Source organism: Mirounga angustirostris, unplaced genomic scaffold, assembly GCF_029215605.1.
Source record: "Mirounga angustirostris isolate CCGP_5_RB_7025 unplaced genomic scaffold, mMirAng1.0.hap1 SCAF_6, whole genome shotgun sequence".
Classification (NCBI taxonomy): Eukaryota; Metazoa; Chordata; class Mammalia; order Carnivora; family Phocidae; genus Mirounga; species Mirounga angustirostris.
In genome coordinates this window covers 3,825,386-3,846,528 of record NW_026991714.1, presented here as the reverse complement: position 1 = coordinate 3,846,528, position 21,143 = coordinate 3,825,386, and the positions used below count along the sequence as shown (strand labels likewise).

General features: G+C 45.5%; 1 long non-coding RNA gene across 12 annotated transcripts in view; it reads left to right on the top strand.

Annotated features, from left to right (window-relative positions):
- The window catches only part of LOC123845838 (uncharacterized), a 78,361-nt gene extending 59,449 nt beyond the window's left edge, over positions 1-18,912 (top strand). For 3 of the 12 annotated variants that reach the window (XR_010412150.1, XR_010412151.1, XR_010412145.1), the window contains 3 exons: positions 267-527; positions 2,845-3,149; positions 4,279-9,149. This is a non-coding gene — a long non-coding RNA (uncharacterized LOC123845838). The other 9 variants (XR_010412152.1, XR_010412153.1, XR_010412154.1 and 6 more) reach the window with 9 other exon arrangements.
- Positions 18,913-21,143: the final 2,231 nt, after the last annotated feature.

Here is a 21,143-nt window from a genome sequence, read left to right as displayed (position 1 = left end):
GACCTTTCTTCCTTTGCCTTCCTCCCTGGTGCCATGTTTCCCCAAACACGTATTCTTAGAACAGGACCCTGACAAACCCTCTTGAGGCTATGATGATGTAGACTGATAAGTTTCCACCAAAAATTCATGCTCCCCTTCCAAGGGCCACCTTTCCTGATCGCCTTGCATCTGGATGGGGCTGGTGAGTAGATTGATGTGTGTCTCTTACAGGCTGAGGTGGTTAAAAAGCATTTTGTCCGCTTCCTGTTTTCTTGTCTGCTTACTAGATATTGATGTCAGCAGCGATGCTGGAAACCGAGTCTTGAAGATGAAATGGTCACAAAAATGGAAGGAAATGGGGCCTCTGGGTCATCTGTGTCACTGCTTGAAGGAGAGCTGCCCGGTTGGGAACACTTACACGAGACTGGAATGTGAGCAACAAGCCCACGTTCCAGTGGGATTTGGGGTCTTCTGGGGCAGCAGCTATTATGACATGGATTAATATGGCCACTGATCTTCTCAAACCTTGCCAGACTCTTCTGTTCTCTGTAAGTGGGATCGGCTAGACATTTCTGTTGAGCTTGTCCTCTCCCTTCTCTCCTCGGATTCTTTCTACCCTCCCTGCTGTCATGTCCTCGGATGAATAATGACCGCAACAGAGAGCAGAGGGAACAGGGCAACAATGGTTGTTTCATTCATGAATTCCTTTATTCACCCATTCACTTCTTTCCCTCTGCATGACTTGACTACATGGCCATAGCCCAGGAGTTGGATGGGAGCCAGGGATGGACATTGGCGGGCACCTGGTCTAAGCTCTTAGGGTGGCAGTAAAGACCGTAAGTTTCCACGGTGGGACTTCATGTTGAGAGCCGAGGGGAAGAGGGTTTGTCACCACTTTATACCCTGGGAATTTGTTTCTTTTTCATTTCTTACGTTCCATTTGGCAGATACTTTTGAAATGTAGGATTTGTTGGTGGAGTACCCTAAGGTCATTACCTGGTTTATCAAACTGGCCCCGGAAGACCAGAGAGTTGTTCCCACCTAAAGTCCTGCTGTGTGCCTGGAGCCCACGTTTTAAATACTTGGATAGAAGAGAAACCAAGAGCCCAAGCGTTGAAGAGGCTGAAGTCACCCATACATGGCAAATAAATAAAAATCTAGAAAAGAAGACCAAACAAAAATAGCCGCTTACTAAAGCACACCAAACTTGTCCCTGAGATCTCATAATTTCCCCACTTAGGTGGATTGTGCTCACAGGTACACTCACAATATCAAGTTTCTAAGCAAGAAAACCCCTCCACAGTCACGTAGGCGATTAAGTGGCTTAACTTGTAACTTGAATGGTAGAGTTTGGTAAGCCTGGTTTCTAAGCAAGAAAACCCCTCCACAGTCACGTAGGCGATTAAGTGGCTTAACTTGTAACTTGAATGGTAGAGTTTGGTAAGCCTGGTTTCTAAGCAAGAAAACCCCTCCACAGTCACGTAGGCGATTAAGTGGCTTAACTTGTAACTTGAATGGTAGAGTTTGGTAAGCCTGGTTTCTAAGCAAGAAAACCCCTCCACAGTCACGTAGGCGATTAAGTGGCTTAACTTGTAACTTGAGTGGTAGAGTTTGGTACGCCTGGTTTCTAAGCAAGAGAACCCCTCTACGGTCACGTAGCTGATTAAGTGGCTTAACTGGAATGGGAAACGGGACGTGAGGGCTTCCTCAACAGCTCCTATCACTCATTTGTACAGGAAATAGAGAATCCCACCTGTTGAATAAGACTTTAACTTTTCCACCGCCGCCAAACACATGGTTCTTGGGGGAAGAGCTTGAGGTGCTGGATTCTGACAAGACTCTGGTTGGAATCCTGACTCGGCCACTTACTGTCTCTGGGACTTGGGGCAAGTTACTTCAGTTTTCCCATCAGTCATGGGGATAATCATATGACCTACCTCAGAGAGTAGGTACTGGAAACCTGGACCTCCCACTCCCCTCCACCGTTTTGCCCATCACTTCACCCCCTCTCTGGCAACCATCAGCTTGCCCTCTATCTGATTCTGCTTTTTCCTTGTTTATTCATTTTTTTCGTTTTTTAGATTCTACATGTAAATGAAATCATATGGTATTTGTGTTCTCCATCAGACTTATTTCACTTAGCCTAATACCTTCAAGGTCCACCTGTGTTGTTGCAAGTGCTGTGCCCTCAGAGGCTTTAAGGTTCTGGCGCAGAGCATGTGCCCAGCACTGGCTGTCCATAACTAGCCTTTGCCTCCATCAGCCACAGCCAGGTTCCTATCTTTCCTCCTGAGAGGCAGCTCTTTACCTTCACCTTGTCTCCAGGGATTCTGCCAAAAGTTTTATTGTTTCCATTTGGTCCACAGCTTGGGAGAGGGGTGGAATTTGAGAAACAAGACAGAGGATCATAGGGGAAGGGAGGGAAAAATGAAACAAGACGAAACCAGAGAGGGAGACAAACCAAAACAAATATTTTTTCTTGTGATGAAAACTTTTAAGATCTACTCTCTTAGTGCTTTCAAATATACAATCCCGCACTATTAACTGGAGTCCATACATGGTATACATTGTTGTAACTCTTGAGCCAGACCTCCAAGCTTGCACTAGCATGTGGATAATTGCCAGCAGGGTGGGGCCAGGATCCCAGGGAAGATGGAAAGAATGTACATCACAGCACTCACCATAGCACATACCCTCCCCAGTGTCTATCACCCAGCCACCCCATCCCTCCCACCCCAACCCCAATTCCAGCAACCCTCAGTTTGTTTCCTGAGATTAAGAATTCCTCATATCAGTGAGGTCATACGATACATGTCTTTCTCTGATGGTCACCACCATCTTGATGAATTTCACCTCCTCATCTAGGAAGTGGCTCCAGGAAGTCACAGAGGTGGGGTCTGCGTGGGCAGAACCCAGGGCATGCAGCTCCAGAAGGGTCTGGTTCAGGCTCTGCTCCAGAGACAGGGCGGCTTCCATGGTGTCCACGGTTTCACCCCCCTCATCCTAGGATGGTTTGTGCGCAAGCGTGCGAAGAGGGCGTGGCCGCTGCACTGGTTTTGCATCTTTAAGAGATATTCAGCACCCTCACACTTCTCCTCAGCCAACTCACAGAAGTGGCCAAGACCCTCCAGAGCCACACCCTCCTGGTGGAAATAGAAGCCCAGAGAGAGGTAGGTGTAGGATGCTCACAGATGCATGTTGACCAGGTGGTTGATGGCGGCCTCCACCTTGGTGGAATAATTCTGGTGAATCTGGGAGCTCATGGTGGATTGGTAATAAGTTGCTAAGCTCCAAATAGGGTGTTGGCTGGTCCCGAAGGCAGATTGTGGCCAAGGAGATGGCTCTGAAGGTTGGGACTGGAAGAAAGGTTGTGGTTGAAGGCTGGTAGAAAGGGCATCCCTGTGTCTGTTCCATCCATCCATACACTGCTGAAGCGAGAGACAGATCCACAGGACCACCAGGCGCATTGTTCAAGGTTTTCATTATATGAGAAAAGAGAAAATATGGAAACAAAGAAGTTTAATGGGGGGGGGGGGCTATAATATCAAATCTGAGTTACTATCAATACAAGCACAAAGTTAATGTAATACAATCTGCACATAATCCATATAAACTATAGCAGTATTATATACAACCTAATCCATGTGAACTGTTAATCTATATTATGCATCCATACATATGGGGGAGGTGGGGAGAAGGGACAGAGAGAGAAAATGCAGGAGTTTGCTCTGTCCAGTGAAAGGGCTTGGAATCCATTATGTCCAGGAGCAATGAACACACCTGACCTTCAGGTGCTGTCTTCTAAAATACCATTCTCACTAGAAGAATCAGGACTCCTTCGAGGAATGGCGAGTTCTAGGTTTAAGGCAAGGGATATTGAAGGCGAGCTTAAGATCTCTCACAGTATCAGAATGAGAGGAAATGCCAAAGACTGACTGGGTCCTGTCAAAAGAACCCAGATGAAGGGCTCTCACCAGCCAAATTTGGGACAATATGAGCATCAAAAAGAAGAAGGTTTGTGATTGATCGTATGAATAAAAATGTCAGCCTTTAATGATAAAAAAAAAAGTAAGAGAAAAGGAAAAACAAGAGAAAGGGGAAATAAAAGTGTCTTTGCTACCATGGGGATTCTTAGTACACAACTTAGTACACAACTCTTACTCTGAAAATTCGTAGTTAAGAGGAAATAAGTAAGCTTTACCTTGTTTATTATTCGTCTGGATAGGTAGGTTTTATGCTGCAGTAATGAACAACCTTAAAGTCTCTCACCTTCACTATGTATCACTCTTGGGTTTGCAGGTGTTCTGATCCGCATCATCCTCCACAGGGACTCGGTCATTTAGGATGCTGCTGGTCTCTGAGGAAGTGGAAGGAAGGTGCTGGAAAGTACATCAACACGCCTGCTCATATTTCATTGGCCCAAGCAAGTTACACGGCCGTGTCCAAATTCAGGAGAGTGGAAAGTTCAATCCCATGATGGCAGATTCGGTAACTTTTGTAGGAAATAACCTCCTCTCCTCTGCCCCAGGAGCAGAGGGGCTGACTGTGTGACTTGCTGTGGCTGATGAGGGTGGGGGTCAGTGACGGCATGCTGGCCCAAAGCAGAGGCTCTGGGAGGCACGTACCACTTTCCCTTTCTCCTTCGCACTCAGCTCATCCCGCGGAAGGAGAGCAGGCCCCCGGGGGCCATGGCTTCCTCGTTTGGACGCCTGGTGACCCTGACCCATCACCTGGAGCCACACCCAACACAGCTGCAGCTGAGCCAGCACCAAATCACAGCTCTGGGAGCAAGCAGTGTTTGTTGCGATAAGCCACCATGATTTGGGGCTGTTTGTTACGAAGCTGGAGCTGACTGATACACCCATCCAGGACCCAGAGGGAAGAAGAAAATGGCGTGTTGGTGAACAGCTGCCTCTCAACGAAGGAGCCCTCGTGAGTCCCGCGGGAGATGGCACCAGCCAACCCTGTGGGCGGAAGGTGGTTAGGAACAGAGTGCTTGGATGGGGCCTCAGTATCACCCTACGGACTCCTTGCTCTTTGCCAAGGGTTAAGGGTACCTTTGAAACAGAGAGTGCTAATGTCAAGTCGGCCCCACGGCTTGCGCCGCCCGCCCCCTGCTGAGTCAATGTAAGTGTTAGCACTCTCTTTGCAACGGTTTGCCTAAAATGTTCATCGGTGTTTACGCAGGGCTTCAGTCCAGAGCACGTACAGGAGACTCGGGAGTCCCGCGAACACCAGCCCGAGAACCAGCACACGAGGAACGTGATAACTTTATAAGGCGATTGTCCGAGACGCCTCAAAGTGTCAGTCCATGGGGATCAAACAGCCACCTGTGTGGGGGGCTGTTCTGGTTTCAAAGTGACAAAAGGTATAAAACAAACGTTGCGCTTACTCCCTGATACGATTCTAGGTCATATCAGTTGAAAAAAAACTGGGAAAGTGCCGGTTGCTCAGTTTGGGAAATCTGACTCCAATGTGGACATTGGGAGCTAACAGGGTATTTTTGATAATATTCCTAGACATGATAGAGGTATCAAGGCTATTTGGAGGTTTTTTTTCTTATTATAGGAGATGCAGGCTAAAGTGTTTAGTGGCTAAATATCATGAGATCTAACCCAGTTTCAAGTGGTTCAGCAATAAATTTATACAGGTAAACACATATCCATATAATGTTTGCAATTAAGGAATAATGTTAACATTTCTTGAGTCTAAGTGTTGGGTATACAAGTATCTTATTCTGTCAAATTTATATTTGAAATTTTTCATAATAAAAAAAGCTAGAAACAAAACAAAGCAAGATATGGCAGCGGGGAGGGTGTGAAATTCAGATCTGTGCCCAAAATGTTGCCCTCATCCCGAGGTGCACGAGGTAAGTGTGGCCGTGATTTGTTTTCTCGTCCCTGCTTCTGGGCCATTTCATTTCAGGGATTCTGAGCTTGAACGGTTGCTCTTGGCCTTCTGCATCCTGAATCTTTTTCTCTTTACAAAGAACCATCCATTGATTAGGGAGAGAGATCAATAATCACACTTTACTTGACTTATGGCCCCTCTGGAGAAACCATATCTTACTTGATGGCCTGGTGCTTCTTAGTTTTAGAAAGAATAACATTATATATATATTATAGATGCATGTACTTGACTTTGATGTGTTAATATTTTTCCCGTATTCCAACCTATTCTGCCTCATTGGACAAGGCGTTTCTCTTCTTTAAGGTTAATTTCACCTTTGCTCCAGAACATGTCCTTTCCTGATGCCTTCAGGGTCTGATCTGGTCTGTGATCCCCTCTCTTCACGGCCTCTTGACTCTTGGCCTTCAGCTTAACACACACACAATTTGTAGAGCCCATTTGTAGGTCTTATATTTCTGCTGGACATCAGCCTGGTGAGCTACTAGCATGAATTTACTATTTCTAATACGGTCTGTCAGATCATCTCGTACCTTTGGTGTGTTGAGGGGGTGGTTCCAGGAGAATCAAGGCTCTATGTGCCCCTGCCTTAGGGCTGGGAAATCATCTCGATTTCCTAGTGGACCTGCGCATGCCAGCTCGAAGACCTCAGCGTTGTACTAATGTGGTAACTGGTGTTACCAGCCACTTCACTGCCCCGTTTCTCTGGTGGGGCTTCCCAGCTCACTCACCACTCTGCCTGGCTACACGGGTAACCACGACTGCAACCTGGACCTCACTCGAAGCTACAGGGATGCATTGGCTCACACGGCAGACAGACTGGAATGTTCTCAGTGGTGGTTTTCAAACCTTACAAATGGTGACAGCTTGCTGCGGCCAGGAGCTTTGGATTTATTTGGTCTGGGATGTTGCATTTCTGGTAAGTTTCTAGGTGAGGCTGACATTGCTGGTCCAGGGACCACACTTTGAAAACCACGACTCTAAGCATGAACTCCCTTGAAAATGGGGAAAGGAGATGAAGCAAGAGCTCTTTGTTTTCATTTCCCTATACCTAAAATATCTTTGGCTGAGGTCTCAAGTTAATAGGAGAAAAGCTTGAGTGAAAAAGGGAACAGAAGGCTAAGAACTTGATGGGAGGAACCCTAAAGCCCTTCGTTAACCAGAGACCCTTTCTTCTGGGGCTTAGCACTCAGTGACCCTGCAGGAGGGCCAAGTTTGCAAGGGAAGCGAGCAGGTGGTGCCTTGTCCTTGTCTTTCAAAGCCTTCTTTTTATCATGTCCCATTGCTAATAAATGCACAGCTTTACCTAGTATGTTTTTCCACCCTACCAAGACAAATAGTCCTGAAGCTTTGGCTCAAGGACTAGTCTGCCACAGAACAAGATCCAAGTGAGTTAAGGCCTGTGCGCAGTTTTCTGGAAAAAGCTCTGGGAAGCCAGTTGCTGATCAGAAAATTAGTTACAGGTTTGTGTGGTGGGAGGAAGATCTGGTATTGACTATATTCCAGAAAAGGAAAAGCCGTGGGTAGTCTGACTTTAAACCTTCAGTTGACTGGGGGGGATAGATGTCACCTTTTATTTTACCATAACAGAGACCTTAACAAAGGAAATGCATTTGGCTGAGGTGGGAATTAGAATATGCTGTGTAGGGGGTTGACCCAGATGGAGCCTAAAAGGAATTCTGATTTTTCTGGGTGTCTTGGTCTGCAGGTGTCTTATTGACATGAGTTTATATTTAGAGGCTTTTGATTTCTGGCTGAAGGAGGGAGAAGCTTAAGGGCTGGGGAGCAGTTCCTAGGAAAAAGACAACAGTGACGTGACAAAATTATTATAAGGTTAACGTCAGAGCACAAAACTGTATTCCGCATTATTCCCGCAATTAAAAAAATACCTAGCAGATGAACTCTCACTTCACAAACTCAGATAGGCAAGAAGTATGTCTTTTTATTTTTTATTTTATTTTTTAAAAGATTTTATTTATTTATTTGAGAGAGAGAGAGAGAGAGAACGAACAGGGTGGGAAGGGGCACAGGGAGAAGCAGACTCCCTGCCGAGCTGGGAGCCCGAAGAAGTATGACTTTTTAAATGCTTTCTATTACACATTTTCATTTCCATTTTTTGTAGTCTATTCGATGGCAGAAATTTTACTTCAGTCCACTTAAGATTGGACCCCATTTTTTGCCACAGTCACAGCTGAATCCCTAGAGTTTGGGGAACGAATTAGATTCATGTGATAACTTTCCTTTAAAATTTGCTGAGACATCTTTAAAGCCCTATTGAAAATATAATAAATATTTCTGAATGTGCCGTCAGATGAAAGTTGTTAATTGTGTCATTCGACTCTCCTGTATCTTGGCTGAATGCTTGTGGCTGTTTGAAGTATAATTTATGGAAAGCAGTATGCTATATTCTCCCACTTTCACAGTGATTTATCGGTTTATTCCTGCAGGTCCATCACTTTCGGTGTAGATCCAGAGTCTATTTAATAACGTGCATCCGTGTTTAGAATGGTTATATTGCTTTGGTAACTTTAATCATCGCGCAGAAACTCTGTCTTTAATGAAGCTATTTGCCTTAAAGTCTTCTGTGGCTGACATTAACGTGGCCAGACTGGCTGTGTCTGGTTGTTACTGGGCTGATGGATCTCTTCCCATTCTCTGCCTTCCCCACGGTTCAGTGCTTTCATGCATTAGGTGTGTCTTTTTGCAAACAGCCTCAGAGCTGCATTGTGTTGCAATCCACTCTGACATTCTCATTTAGCTGGCAGGTTCAGTGTATATGTATGGGAATAATTGATATATTTGGATTTGGTGTTACTATTTGTTTTCATATTATACTTTCCGGTCTAGGTTTGTGTCCCTCTCTTTAAAAACCCTTTCCTAGGAACAATATTCATATATCTCCCTTGATCCCTGTTTCCCACATCTGCGGGCACATGTCATTTTCTTAAAGTCCAATTAAGTTGCTTCCTGGTGCAGCCTTTTTGTCTGAATATTTAGCAACAAGTTCTTTCTCATTTGTAAATCGAGGTGAAATTCACACGCTATAAAATTAACCATTTTACAGTGAATAATTCTACGGCATGTCGTATACTCTTAACGTCTAGCCGCCACCGCTGGCCCGTTCCAAAACTGGACAAGTTCCCTCTTGCCATGTGCAGGCGGTCCCCAACTTACAGTGGTTTGACTTACAATTCTTTTTTGACGTCATGATGGTGCAGAAGCATTGCACAGGGGAAACTGTGCCTTGAGTCTTGAATTGGGGTCTTTTCCCAGGTTACTGATGTGCCGGAGACCCCCTCTCGTGATGCTGGGCTGTGGGCAGGGGCCGTGGCTCCCAAGCAGCCGTGGGGTCACCAGGGTCAACAACCAACGCGCTGACCACCATCCCGGCCCCGTGCAACCGTTCCGTTTTTCACTTTCAGCACAGCATTCAGTAAGTTACATGAGCTATTCAACACTTTATTATGAAGCAGGCTTTGTGGTGGATGATTCTGCCCCACCGCAGGCTCCTGTAAGCATTCTGAGCGCTTGTCAGGGAGGCACGGCTGAGCTGTGATGTTCGGCAGGTTAGGTGCGGGAAATGCAATTTCAGCTGATGATGCTTTCAATTTCCAGTGGGTTTTTCAGGATGTAACACCACTGTAAGTCAAGGAAGAACTGCATTTTACTAGGCCTCGTGCTGGTGGTTTTAATTTTGTTAAAAAAGGGGGGGCGCCTGGGTGGCTCAGTCGTTAAGCGTCTGCCTTCGGCTCGGGTCATGATCCCAGGGTCCTGGGGTCGAGCCCCGCGTCGGGCTCCCTGCTCGGCGGGAAGCCTGCTTCTCCCTCTCCCTCTACGGTTCCCCCTGCTTGTGCTCTCTCGCTCTCTCTGTCAAATAAATAAATAAAATCTTAAAAAAAAAAAAAAGAGCTCTATAACCCGGGAGGAGGTGTGGCCTGCCCTTGTCCTCACTCCCTCTCCACTCTGCTGTTAGAATAATCATACGTCTGATCTGAGGTCAAAAAGCAGATGGATGTGTCAGTCCTCCATCATCTGGCTGGGGTTGTCGTTGTGACCTAGTGTTCGCTAGGGCGGCTGCTTCTAACTCAGTCTTGTCCTACTGACTTTATTTTTTAATTTTTGAAGCTGAGCTGTGATTGACGTATGACATTGTACTGGTTTCAGATGTCCTGTGTGTCACAGATGCTGAACGCTGGGTCCCAGGAAAATGCCCAGCAAGGGCTGTGGCTGGAGTGCTGACGGGCTCTCCCCATCTGCGTGCGTTAGGGTGAGGGTGTGTAACCCCCACGTGTGGGATGGGACGCTGCTGGGACCCGGCGCCCTCACCCTCACCCCACATTCTCCCGTTGCTTTCCGGACACGGCCATTCCTGAGCGTACGTAGAAAGGAGGAGGATGTGAACAGATGACATCTCGGCCGCTAAAATATCGACCCACACGCCGTGAAGGATTTGATTTCAGTTTTCTCTGTGGTGTAGACCCCACTTCTGGAATCTGAAGGGGCAGGAATTGGGGGAGGGACAAAGTGTCTTCCAGACATTTTGCTTGTAGGTTTGGGTGGGGGACACTAGGGCTTCTGCCTGCTCTCATCGAGGTGTTTCAGTCAGGCTCCCACACTCTGGGCTGACTGGTGGTGTAAGAGTTGTGTGTTTGTGTTTGTTTCTCGCCAAGTTTTACATTTGTCTTTCTCTTCATAAATAATTTACCGGAAAGTGGGGAACGGTTGTGTCAGGAACTCTGCATAGTCGTCGTTGTTTTTTTTTAATGATACTTCGAGGCCCTTAGACCCTGGTACCAAGGGCACAGTGGAAGAGTCTGGATTGTAGTGTTGGGGTCTTTTGTGAATAAATGGTGACCGAACGTTTTTGGCAGCTCAGACTCTTGTTCCCAAAGCCCTCATTGGAGAAGGTGTCATAGGCTGACCCTGAAGGCATCCTTCCTGTGGAGGAAGGGCCACGGTCTTGGTCTCAGCCACCTGCTCAGACATCAGGGAGAGACTGAAGGGAGAACTGCCTTGTCCTGTGACCGCCGAAGCCTCTGTCCTGTGGGCCGGTCACTGCACAGCCGTGTCCCATGACTTAGCAAGGTCACTGCCGTCCTGGGATGACAAACACCGTGGGGTCTGGAAATTCTCTCTTCTTCACAGCTTCTGCGATACAGTTTCCTTCCTTCTTCCCCATGGGGGAATCTCCAGCAGATGTCCATGTATTTGGAGGTCTGTTTGGGGTAGGTGGGCAGAGCCCCGAGAGGAGCGGCGGCTCCAGTGACCTGAGTTTAATTTATAAGTCCAGTCATTTTACTTCACGTCATTTGTTTTTGTCATTGATCTTATCACCCCTTGACACATTTTTTTGTTTGTTTCTCACGTTAAAAGATAAGTTTGCCTTTTCTGAATTGCATCACCATTATAAATTAATAATGAAAAAATAAATTAATAATGAAAAAATTAATATTCCTTGCGTTGAGGTAGCTCTTTGGGTGGATGAATGGGCAGTAGCAGCAGAACTCGCTGAGGGAGCTGTAAGCCGAGACTCCCTGGGTCCACCCGCGGCCAACCTCCCGCTCCTCTTCGAAGGATTGAGGAGCACTCTCTTCTTGGACGTTGGCGGTCCGGTGGGTTCGCCCTCCTGCTCTGCGAGCCATCGCGCCAGGCATGTCGGGCAGAGTCTGCCCAGCCCACGCCACCAGGACCCCGGCACACGGTCTGCACATACCTTCCCGAGGAGCCTCTGACCACCGGGATGGTTTCTGAGCACAGGGAGAAATGGCTCTGCATGGGATTTCCCCTTCGCTTTAAAGTAAAAGCCAGAGGCCGGACTGTAGCTTTTCAGTAGGGCCACCCATCATCCCCGTTTATGGCTGTTGTCCCGGTGGTGTTATTAATGTCCCAGCTTTACTCGTAAGTGGGTCCAGTTTGGACGCTGCACTATGTCCCTTCTTCCCCCACCCCTCCCCCGATGTACTTCTCTGACCTCGTACCGCCCATGCTCGCTCTCCTGTGGCCACCGTCAGCTCCCCACTGTCCCTTGAGCTCATGGGTGTGCTCCTGCCCCCAGAGCCTTCCCGTGAGCGGTTTCTGTTTCTGGAACACTCTTCCATGGGTGATCTGCATAATCAATTCCTTCAAGTCTTTGCTTGAATTTGCCTTCTCAGTGAGACATAGGTTGACCGTAGGCCTTGTTGTTTCTGTTCCCTGCTGTAGCAGAAGAGCCTAGAATGCCTTGCACTATAAGCACCAGTACACATTTGTTGAGTGAAGGCGTGAAAGAATGAATGAAAACTTACGTTATTTTCTATTTACCCCGAAGACTTGCCAGGTGACTGGCTAGCTGTAAAGATCCAAGTTGTTACTAGCTGACGATGACTTACTAGTTTATCCCTAAAGTGGGCATCTTTTTCATTTTTATTTCCAATAAATTGGACCTTTTTACGGCATAGGACTTGACCATTTTGTCACAGACCAGTTTGAGGGAAACTTGGAAGAGAGGCAGGTCTTTAGAATCCCTAGAAATAATCCCACAGAAGCATCTCTCTATTTTATCTAAAAGACAGGCTAACCCAGCAGAAATGGTTCTAAAAGTAAAAGAGTATCAATGTTGGCATCATGCTCTGTGGTTTATGGAGCTCTCTCAATCCCACTATCTTATTTAATCCTTATAATAGCACTTTCTATTATCCCTATTTAGTTTATGAGGAAACATAACCCAGAGAGAATGATGATTTCCTGCAAGATCTATGGCTGGTTGTGTGGCCGAGTGTTTAAGTGGCAAAGTGACTTCCCACGCCTGGGTTAGTGCCACACTATGTCTGATGTCCCTTTCTAGATTATATCAGGACACGCTTTCATTAGTTGTGCCTTCTGGGGTCTCTGGGAGAGTATACAGGAGACAGAGAATGTCATGACCCACAGCACGTGAGAGGATGTTGTCCCAGTCCTATTGTGCAGCTCGATGGACACTAAGGGAGCAAGGCCAGGGACATTTGCCACCCAGGTCCAAATGGACACTTTATGCAAGGCTTTCATAAGAGACAGAGAAAGACTCTTTCTTAGGATATTTCACAGTCCCCTCCCAGTGTCCTCTTACAATCCTGACAACTATACCCATTAGTAATAATAGTTACCCTGTACTAAGCACACTGTATGTCATGAACTATTCTAAGTATGGGTGTTAATTCACTTACATCTCATATCAACTCTTTGTAGCAGGCATTATGATTAACCTATTTCCACAAAAGGTCCTAAAAGCACATTTGAGCCCATCTCACAGCTAGAAATTGGTAGAAAGGCGGTTTGAACTCATATGGCTCAAGAAAGTGCTCCAGAAAAGTGCTGTCCAATAGAAATATAAGCCACATGTGGTTTTAAATCTTCTAGCAGTTACATTAAAAAGTGCAAAGAAACATCCGTGCATACCCAGAGGGTATTACGCTAAGTGAAATAAGTCAGACGGAGAAAGACAAATACCATATGATTTCACTTATATGTAGAGCCTAAAAAACAAAAAACAAAAGTAGAAACAAACCCATTAATACAGAGGGCAAACTGGTGGCTGCCAGAGGAGAGGGGAGTGGGAAGAGGGACAAAATGGGTGAAGGGGAGTGGGAGGTACAGGCTTCTAGTTCTGGAATGACTAGGTCCCGGGGTGGAAGGGCACAGCGTATGGAACACAGCTGGTGATGCTGTAATAGCCCCGTCTGGTGACAGATGGCAGCTACAGTTACGGTGAGCACCACATAAAGTACAGAGATACGCACTCACGCTGTTGTACCCCTGAGACTAATGTAACATTGTGCATCGGCTATACTTCAATAATAAATGTGAAAAGAAACAGATGAAGTCAATTTTTTTTTAATTTTTTTATTCTTATGTTAATCCCCATACATTACATCATTAGTTCTAGATGAAGTGTTCCATGATTCATTGTTTGTGCATAACACCCAGTGCTCCATGCAGAATGTGCCCTCCTCAATACCCACCACCAGGCTAACCCGTCCTCCCACCCCCCTCCCCTCTAGAACCCTCAGTTTGTTTTTCAGAGTCCAAGATGAAGTCAATTTTAATAATGTGTTTGATTTAACCCAATGTATCAAAAACTTAATACTTCAACATGTAACCATATAAAAATTATTAATGTGATAGTTCACAGTTTGGCACTAAGTCTTCTAAGTGTGGTATGCATTTTACTCTTAGAGCACGTCTCAACTTGGAGTCTAAATTTTCATCAGAAATACTTAAACTATATTTAGATTTCATTAAATGTATAATTGAAAAAATAGATTTCCATATTCAAGTTATTTCAGTCATGCCTAAAGTTTTTCAGTAACTGAATCAAGTATGAGTTTTTAAATTAAAATTAAATACAGTGTAAAATTCAGTCCCCCTGTGGTACATTCTGAGTGCCCTAGAGCCCTCTGTGGCCAGTGACCACTGTGCAGGGGGCTCTGATGCCCATGTCCATGCCCGAGACGCCAGACTGCTCTAGTTTCTGGGAGAGGCCCCACTGCCATTTTGGCTCAGCCCCAACTGCCCCATCCCTGCGTGGTTCTTTTGATCTTCTTCTGAGCTTTTCAGATCTTCGGACGTTCAGCCCATAATTCCCATCTTCATCTTCAGCATCAACATCAAATGTCCTGAATTACACAGATCCCACATCATGCTTGGAGAAAGGTGAACGACATCATGAAACTAATAAAAAACTATGCCGGTTTTCCTTACTAGCTCTGCTTAACGTACAAGAGAGTTCAGGATAAGTTAGGACTATCTCTCAGCCATCCGGGATAGAAATAATAGCCAGATTAGATCAGAGCCTTTGCTTAGTGAGGCTACAAAATCGCTCCTTTGATTATGACCCAAAGCCCTGCGCATTCCCCTTGAGTCGCTGTGGGTGAATTTGGGAGAAGGAGAGGGCTGGTAAGAAACTGAAGAGAGGAAGCTCCGCCTAGAATCCCCTTTCGTGTTTCCGACCGGGCGTTCAGGGAGGGAGTCCTTGTCCCCTCTGCAGCCAACAGGGCAGAAGATGGGAGATCTGTCCAGCACTTGAAGTATGGCTGGCGTAAAACCAAGGAAGTCGATTTACTTTTGTTTGATTTTACTCAATTTTAAATTTACCCAGCCACACGTGGTGGGGGCATCCATGCTGGAGAGCACACAGGCTCTGCGAGGCGAGGGACCGTGGCCCCCCTCCTAGCATAGTTCCCAGCACATGTGCCTGGGAGAACTGTAGGTGGTGTGTCTCTTACAGGTTGATCCTTCTGTGCTGAGATGGAGAGGAACTTCGGTTTTACAGGACGTGGGTGTCTGTGCTGAGGAGCTCAAGAGATTGAGGTTTGCACCGTGTGTGCAAAAGGTCTTCAGACATGAGCCAGCAACCCTGTGAGGCTCAAGGGAGGTGAATTCCTGATAGAAAATGCTTCTTCTGCCTCTGCTCTGAACTGTATGAGACACTCTTTAAAATGCACGTTCATGAATTGTCTGAAGGTCTACAAAATAAGAAGAACGAAGGCTATCCCTCCTGGGCATGGAATACTACTTCAGACGGAGTGGGCAATCTTCTGTTTGTCTTTCGTGTCTGGGCGGCAGTGGTGGAAAATGACCTGAGATGGAAAATGTGGCCTGAGATGGAAAATGGATTTGCCGATTTAGGGATGTGAGCAAACTGGGTTTGAGCCCCACAACGAGCATTAATCTAAGTGGTTTATGTGCACTGATTTACATGACCCTCAAGTTCCACCATCTCTCCATTTTACAGATAAGAAAATTAAAACATGGGATAAGTGACTTGCTCGAGGTCACTCAGCTGACTCAGTGAAATGCGGGAACGGGGTTTGAACCCACGCATCGAGGTTCTGCTCTCCCTGTGTTGCCTTGACAATCACTAGCTCACTCTCGCTATACTTACCCTTCCCGTAGCAAGTTTGCTGTGGGCTGTGACATGGTGTGTGCGCATGCAGGGTGAGCTTCCCCAAGATGATGGTTTTGTGCTCAGCCTGGCAGGTGAGGGGCTGGATGAACAAGGCGTGGGGTGACACGCAGTCTGGGGGGAAAGAATTCACCTTGGAATTAGAACCTCTGGTTTCTTACTGATGAAATTTGGGGAAATATTACTTATTTCATGTGGTTATTACAATTACGTAATGTGATGTAGGTGGAAGGGCTCTAGGTATCGAAGAATCTAAAATACTGGCACATTGGCCATTAAGCGATGCCAGATCTCAGAGATTACGCAGTTACAGGACTTAGTGTTTTACCTAAGATTTGGGGGAATTCTGGCTTTTTTCTACCGGCAGTTCAAGGATTCATCTTCCTCGAGCGTGAAAGAGAGGCCTGAGGGCTTCCTTGCAATTTCAGATTTTCTGCATCTTAGAGTCGCCTTAATATCAAAGCAACAAAATATCTAGGAATTAACCCAGATCGCAAGCACGCAAGAGATTAAAGGATGAAGGGATACCTTTGTTCATGTCACTAAAGGCCAGTGCAGCCCCTCAGAGCCCCTTCCAGGAGATGAAAGTCACCTGCAGCCCACGGAAGCATCCCGTGGCGCCCGGCTGCCAATACCCCCAAGGCTCCAAGCCTCGTCGTGGCCGCCTCCAGCTCTGACGTGCGTGAGGAGCCGGGCACCTGTCCCCCTGAGGTACCGCTGGCTGTTCTGGTTATGTCCGCCCCTCAAGGAAGAGCCGGAAGGCCGTGGGCATTATGCAAAGTGTGGAGACACTTCCCTGCAAAGCAATAATTTAAAAACATCTCTTAAAGCTGGGAAAAGAAACTATGGATTAGTAGCTTTAAAATCCATAAAGCACTTGCAGTGAAAATAAATGGTCATTTATTTGTTAAAGCCTAGGTGATTCTTCCCCGGCTGTATATACATGGCCCAGCGAACAACCACTGAGCTATGAGCTAGCCTTGGGTGCCAGGTGATGTTGGCACATCAACCTATTCCTCTTCACAACATTTCTGCAGGGTGGACGTTCTATCTTTCTTTTCCAGATAAGACTCAGAGAGGCTAAGCCGTATGCCCGGAGCCGAGAGCTGGTACCTGGAAGGATGTGAAGATGTGTCGACGCTGCCTGGTCCCTGCTCCTGGCACTGCCCCAGCTCGCCTGCCTTGAGTCTCAAGAGAGACGTCTTGGGTAACCAGCTGAAGGGGGTGTCCCCAGCGTGCGGTAACTCGGTGGGTGGACAGCAGGGAGTGGCACACCAGCTTCAAAAGACAGGGTGTCCCAGGAACCACCACCCTCTCTTTCCATAGTAGAGCCTTCTTACAGCCAAGACCTGCTCCACCAGGATGAGTTACAACCTTGTTTATGGTACCGGGGGAGAGTTTATAAAAATGCACGGGTGTGATGTGATGGCTCAAATTTTACTGAGATTTAATATGTGAAACCCACACTGTCTGCAGTTTCTTCTCTGCTTGGCCCCTCCATCACCGGGATAGCCTCGACTCGAACAGGAGCTTCTGTGATCATCATTATAAAGGACAAATCCAGGCTGGGATGTTTTCTTTTCAATGTTTTTACTTCCTCCTTGGGGAATTCTTGCTAGGATACAAATGTACAATGTTGCCAGTTAAGTTCTTAAAATTTTAAATGCTTCTAGCCACTGCAGATTTCCAGGCATCCATTATGATGTTTCGAGAGTGGGTCTTTCCACCTCAAGGCGAGTGTGGTACTTAGAGAGCTCAAGTTACAGACACTTTGGCTCTCAGACGAACGAGGTTCCTTTCAATACAGGCCATGAACGAGGAAGAAGAACAAGGTGAGGGGATAGAGTCTTCTAGAGCACTTAGCTGGGAAGATAGAGACAGCAGAGGGAGCTCTCGTGTGAACAGAGGGCTGCAGGCTGGGGTGGCACCGCCGGGCATGAGCCCCCTTGCCTGCCTGTCTCTGCCCTGGGCACAGACAGAGCCCGCGGCTCAGCTGCATCCCCACCGAGTGAGTCAGAGCGCAGGCGTCCACACGGCGCAAACTACTCTCCATCCCAGCTCCACCGTGTCCCACCCTGGGGAGAGGATGCAGTCCCTTAGGGTGTGGAGGGAAAAGAGAGAGGGCAATGCAGAGTTGTGTGCACTTCGAATTAGATTGAATTACGTTAGATTATAACACCTGTGTAACAGAACACCACTCTTCCCATAACTACACTGACTCGTAGCCAGTGAGGAAAATGGTCCGAAAGGCTCGTCACAGAAGGGTCAGAGTGCTTGTCTCTCTGGATGGTGGGTTATGAGTGTTGGCTTTTTTCTACATTTGTTTGGCTACATTTTCTGATTTTCAGTCATGATTTTAATTGCTTTTGTAACAACAACAAAAAGAAAAAGGCATGAGCTTAATGAAAGAAATAATAAAATAATTTTTTTATATTCAGGTTGTTTTACTTTTTTTTTCTAGCATAAACAGGCTAGAACAAGAATAACTGGCTGAAAATAAATTGAACATATGAAACAAAAAGGTAGAACAAAATCCTTAATTTTGGAGACATTATTTGTAAAAATGAAAATCTTTAGAAATAGTTGCAGAAGAGTTTTATGGTCTGCCAAGCTGCCAATACTTAAAAAAATCATTGAGAACATTTGATTCTTCAACATTATTAAATACAGCATAGATACACAGAGCACCTGTTTAAGATGCAAACAGTATAACACAGCACAACAAATATCTTCGTGCCTGTCACCTGATTTATAAAATATACTATTGCTGTTATTTTGGAAACTCCCCGGCTGCCCTCCAGTCCCACCCACTTCCTGCCCCCCCAAAATAACTATTATCCTGAATTTTGTGGGTCTTTATCCCTCTGATTTTCTTTCAAGTTTTGTATCAATAACAATATATTATTTAAGTTGTTCATTTTTATATGTTAAATAAATGGAATCATATGTATATTCTGCAACTCACTAAGATTCATTCATGTTATTATTGTGACTATTGTCACAATTCACAGTTGTGTAATATTCCACTACACGAATCTATGAATATACCACAATTTATTTGTCCATTTGACAGTTGGTTACTATTTTTTTTTTTTTGCTTTAATAAACTGCTTCTAAAAATCCTCTAGGACTTGGAGTGCTGTGTCATAGGATAGGTATATCTTTAAAATTAATAAGCAGTATATATTTGTAAACCACACATCTGATAAGGGTTAATATCCAAAATAAATAAGAAGCTCATACAACTCAATAGCAAAAAAGCAAACACTCCAATTTCAAAATGGGCAAAGAACCTGAATTGGTACTTTTCCTAAAAAGATATTCAGATAGCCAACAGGTATATGAAAAGATGCTCAACATCAGTAATTATTAGGAAAATGCAAATTAAAACCATGGTGAGATATCACCTCACACCTGTTAGAATGATCATCATCAAAAAGACAAGAAATAACAGGTGTTGTCAAGGATGTGGAGGAAAGGGAGCCTAAGTGCACTGTTGGTGGGAAGGTAGACTGGCGCGGCCACTCTGGAAAATAGTATGGAGGTTCCTCAAAAAATTAAAAATAGAACCACGTCTGATCCAGCGATTCTACTTCTGGGTATAAATCTGAAGGAAATGAAATCACTGTCCTGAACAGGCGTGTGCACCCTTGTGTTCATTGCAGCATTATTCACAGTAGCTAAGACGTGAGAACAACCCAAGTGTCCGTCAGTAGATGAATGGACAAAGAAGATGTGGTATATCTGCAATGGAATATTATTCAGCCATCAAAAAGAAGGGCATTCTACTCTTTGAGGATGTACCTGGAGAGCATTATGCTAAGTGAATTAAGTTAAAGAAAGACAAATACGATATGACCTCACTTACAAGTAGAATCAGAACAAAGCCAAACCCATAGCAACCGAGGTAAGATCTGTGGTTGCCAGCATGGGGAGTCAGGGCTGGGGGACTCGGGTGAAGGTGGTCAAAAGGTACAAACTTAGAAGATAAAAACATTCTGGGGATGTGATGTCCAGCATGGTGACTACAGTTAACAATACTGTATTATATAGTTGAAAGTTGCTAAGAGAGTAGATCTTAAAAGTTCTCATCACAAGGAAAAGAATTGTAACTACGCATATTGGTGGACGTTAACTAGATTTATTGTGGTGATCCTTTCACAATATATACAAATATCGAATCATTATGTCATACGCATTAGACTTATAAACACGTCAATTGTATCTCAATAAAACTGGAAAAAAAACCCCAGTGTACTAGATAACACCACGTTATGCTCCACACACGGATACCTCCCACACCTCCGCCTGCAGTGGTAAGATGTTCTGTCTGGCCACATGCTCACCAGCGTTGTTCTTCCCTGTGGATGGAGAAATACCGTCGCACTGGGGTCTCCGCATTCCTTCCCTTGATGTCCTGTGATGAGGTTAAGCAGCTTCTTCCGTGTTTGTCCTGCAGCTGTGTTTTCCTCCGTGCTAAGTGTCGCCCACGACCATTGCTCATCTGTCTACTGCGGCACTTTGCCTCCTTCTTGCAGATTTACTGCTCGGTGTGTTCTGCACACGGATCCTTTATCAGTTATGGGCATGCACACGCCTTCTCCCAGGTTCTGGCACGTTCTTTACACTTTCTCTGATACATTTTAATTAACAGACAGTCTCAATTTTAATGTAATATAATTTATCAACTTTTTTTCCCCGTGGTTTTCATTCTGGATCCTTTAGAGCTTCACAGCCATGAAGCTGTTGTTTTATGTTTTCACCTAAAAGTGTTATGATTTTGTCTTTCTCACTTCAGTTTTCAATTGACTTGAAACGGATTTATGTGTATCGTTTCCTTTTTATTTCGTATGGAAATATGCAAAGTGCTATCAACACAGTTCTTCCTGGTCAAATATGCACTGACACATTTCGTGTTTTCTCTGTTCCATAACTTGATGAAAATTAATTCTGCCAATTTTTGGTGCATATTTTTTCCAGTCCTTTTAGGTTATCTGAGATATCTATTGTGCTGACCGACATCTGCAAGCTTCCCCTTCCGTCTCTGGGTTTTCAAGACACCAGCCCAGGGTTCTCTGTGGCTCTGAGTGAATGATCCACAGCTGGATCACGACAGAATCCTGTGACACACCTCCACATATTGTTCTTCCAGGCTGAATTCTATCCACAAATCAAAACTCTAGAGGTGCACGTTTCAAAGCACCTGCAGATTCACTAATCGGTATCATGAATTTATTTTTTTCCTAGGTTATCTGTTGCAAAGATTAAATCCATTTTCCCCCCAGAAATCTAACGTGCCTGACTACATCACTCCACTGACCCGCAGGAAATGCAGATG